This window comes from Quercus robur, chromosome 11, assembly GCF_932294415.1.
Source record: "Quercus robur chromosome 11, dhQueRobu3.1, whole genome shotgun sequence".
NCBI classification, from domain to species: Eukaryota; Viridiplantae; Streptophyta; class Magnoliopsida; order Fagales; family Fagaceae; genus Quercus; species Quercus robur.
The window spans coordinates 51,808,199-51,811,582 of record NC_065544.1 but is presented as its reverse complement, the minus strand read 5'-3'; the positions used below and the strand labels follow the sequence as shown (position 1 = coordinate 51,811,582).

Sequence of the window (3,384 nt, the reverse complement as noted above, 5' to 3'; positions counted from 1 at the left end):
CCTTCTCATCATAAGCTTGACATCAATGCAACCAATTGAAAAAAATTACTAAATAATAATATATCAAAATTAAAAGAAAAAATTAAAAAAAAAATTCAATAATAGTAATAATGAAATGGTCGTGAAGCAAAAATAAAAAAAAAGTAATAATGAAATGGTCATTTATGCTTATGCACGAAAATATCCAATAATAGTAATAATGAAATGGTCGTCAAGCAAAGAATAACAATGAAATGGTCATCTCAGCTTTCTCATTGAGTATTATAAATGGGTCACTTGGCATTAAAATTAAGAAAGTTAAAATGGATATTTTAGACTACATTTAGAAGCTAATTTGAATTTCGATTGTATTTTGACTTTAATACATCATCAATTTTCTCATATATTGTGCTATGATCTCAATTTTCAAGGGATGGTCACTACTCGTGAAGCATGGGAAATTGATTTTGCAATAGTATAATACATCATCGCAATCATAAAAATGATTAACCCTTAAAGAAATTAAAACCTTGAAGACTCATTGTACCACTAAGTTATTGTAGAATTTTGGGGTCATAAGAAGAATCAGGAAAACTTACCCAATGTCATTCAGTATGGTGGTCTGCCACATTACCGTTACCAGTTCTAATAATGTTAATATGGCACTTTCAAGCAAAAAATAAAATAAAATAAAATAAAATAATTTGGCACTCTTATTCATGATATTCTGGATGGTAGATTATACTTGCAAATAAGGCATTACAAAAAATCAGTTTCATCCTCAAGGTTTTATACGTCATTAGTTATAAAGTAATAGTATTTTAGTTACCCAAATTGTTTAGAATGAAGTCATGAACCACCTTACAAAAATGTCTTTGACATTGATATAATCCTTTCTAATAACCAAATAAAGAAGACAAATACATACATAACAAAATGACCATGAATTGGTCACCAAAGGTAAGGAACTTCAAAAAATTATTTTCAAGAAAATAAAATAACCTGCACATCAAAATAACAAAAAATTGATAGCACATTCTCTCTTGAAAAGAACATATGCAAGCTCCATCATTTAACTGATCCTCAAATCTCAATAAACCCATTTATCTCACTCTTCCAACTTCAACAATCCTACAAAACCCTCTAGAATTCCAATTTTTTAAAAAGAGAAAAATAAAGGCTGTACCTAAGTTTGAAGAACGTTCTTAACCTCCACTAGCATAGGACCAGGGGACCATGATTGTACCACCACCTGCACCATTCTTCTTATTTCTCTTCCTCCTGACCATTCTACATGTATTAGGAATTCTAGAACAAGAAAAAAATGATTACTCACTTAAACTTCTTTACCCATTAAACTTGTTTACCCATCATTGGATGATATATGAAACACATGAACATAAAATGACATGCCATTAAATAAAATTGGGAATAATTTAAAAATCTGAGAATTCCATGCATTCAAATAAGAAACTCACTTTTCTAACTTATTGATCATATCCATTATTCCACTAAAGTTCTTAATTATATGAAAATACAGTTTCTACCAAAAAAAAAAAAGAAAAATGAAAAGAAAAAGAAAGGAAAAGAAAAGAAAAGGTTTCTAGTTGCATCAAATACAAATAAGCCACATAAATGAACTTTCTTGAGGATTCATCTTATCATTCACCAACTATATCATGCATCCTACCCATGGGAAAGTTCTCAAATTTGACAATTGAAGACATTCTTGAATTCTTACATGCATCGCAAATTATGTACCCACTATTAAGTTTATGAGGGGTCTTAAGGAAAATAAGAATCTCGTAAGTTTAAGGAAGTAATAAGAACCTTTATCTGCTTTTGGCACTTGCATTTGTTTTAGCAGTGGATGAAACACCAAGTTTTGTTCCTCTGGCTTTGGATTTATTCAGGATTTTGATTTATTCAAGTGGATTGAGAAGCATTATAAGGAAGTATATGCAAGGTTAGAAGTTAATTCTAATTTTAATAAATAACAGTTCATTTAACACTTAAGAGACTAAATTTAATATTAAATTTTGGACCCATCACGAGCCACTTCAATCACCCTACCAACAAAATAAGAACGAAAAAAAAAAAAAAATAGTATCCTTTTTTTTTTTTGATAATTATATGAAATATTCATTTAACTGAAAACAGAGGTACAACTGAGAGAGCATACAACAACTGGGAGGAAAAGCAACAACAACTACACCCCACTCTCTCCGATGAACCCGAGAGCCTAGCACTTAACTTGTGCTTGCATATAAAAGTTTTGAGTTTTCTTTCCTTGGGCTCCAGCAACCCTTTTTAAAAGCCCTCTTTGTGGGCATAAAGGGGAATTGGTGGGCTCATTGAAAGGAGAGGGGTTATTTGTGGGAAACGGGCTGGGTTTAAATTGGGCCTCAGATGCCGACAATGGAGAGCCCAAAACCAGGGCCTCGACAATTACATTCTTACCCTTCACAGAAGACCCATGGGAATCACGGGAGTGCACAGTTGAGGAGGGCGTTGGGCTCAAGGTGTTGTTGGAGCTTGTGTGATTTGACAGAGCTATTGAGTGCGCATGCTCCGGACATAGCCACGCCTGACTAGCAACCATCGGAATCTGAACACCGATGACTTCCTTCAATCTTTCCTCCTCTGACCCACCACAGCTAGCAACTCTATGATTCTCAAAAACCTCCATGAAACCATTGCTTTTTCTGGTCCAGCCCCCAAAATACCTGAGACAATCGGTCTCACCAAGGCCCAAAACACCACAAATAAAACAAAGGAGAAGAAGCCGCTCCATTTGAAACCCAAACTTGAACCTAACCTGGAAAGCCATTATTCCCATATCTACAAACGTTTGATCAGCACCCATCATCCAAGCAGTTCTATGAGAGAACTTGAAGGCTCGTGAGCACACCACGTGAAGTCCGATCGCGTGGTTGAGATGGAGAAAGCTTCAAACACTTCTGCAAAGAGTTGTAGATGCTTAAAACCCCCAGTGAAAGAGGGAGAGAAAGAGGGAGAGAAGACTTGTACTAGGCAAGAGGGAAAAAGCTCCTACTGAGGGAGAGAGAGAAACTTTCTCTCTCCTCCCCCCCCCCCCCAGCTAGGTTGGAACTGAGCACACAAATTGATGCCCACACATGCAAAGGGAAGTAAAAAAAAAAAAAAAAAAGGTATCAGTTGCAAGTTTTACCCCTTTTACAATAGCACCTTGAAACAGCAGAGGCGGGTAGGCTGCTACATGACTTGGATGTATTCGATGTTAATGCAAGTTATGGGTTCAAACAACATGAAAATCTGTTATTGCTTTCTTCCATTGGGATTTATTGCTTGATGAGGGAGCAGTTGAGTGATTCAACAACTGTCCCAATAACACATTATTGGCTATGTTAAAACTAATGCAAGAAA

At 35.2% G+C, this 3,384-nt stretch overlaps 1 long non-coding RNA gene across 1 annotated transcript; it reads right to left on the bottom strand.

Moving 5' to 3' along the window:
• Positions 1-948: 948 nt before the first annotated feature.
• On the bottom strand, positions 949-2,067 carry LOC126707497 (uncharacterized). Its single transcript, XR_007648977.1, has 2 exons — positions 1,810-2,067; positions 949-1,260 (listed from the first exon to the last, which is right to left on the bottom strand). It is a non-coding gene; the product is annotated as an uncharacterized LOC126707497 (long non-coding RNA).
• Positions 2,068-3,384: the final 1,317 nt, after the last annotated feature.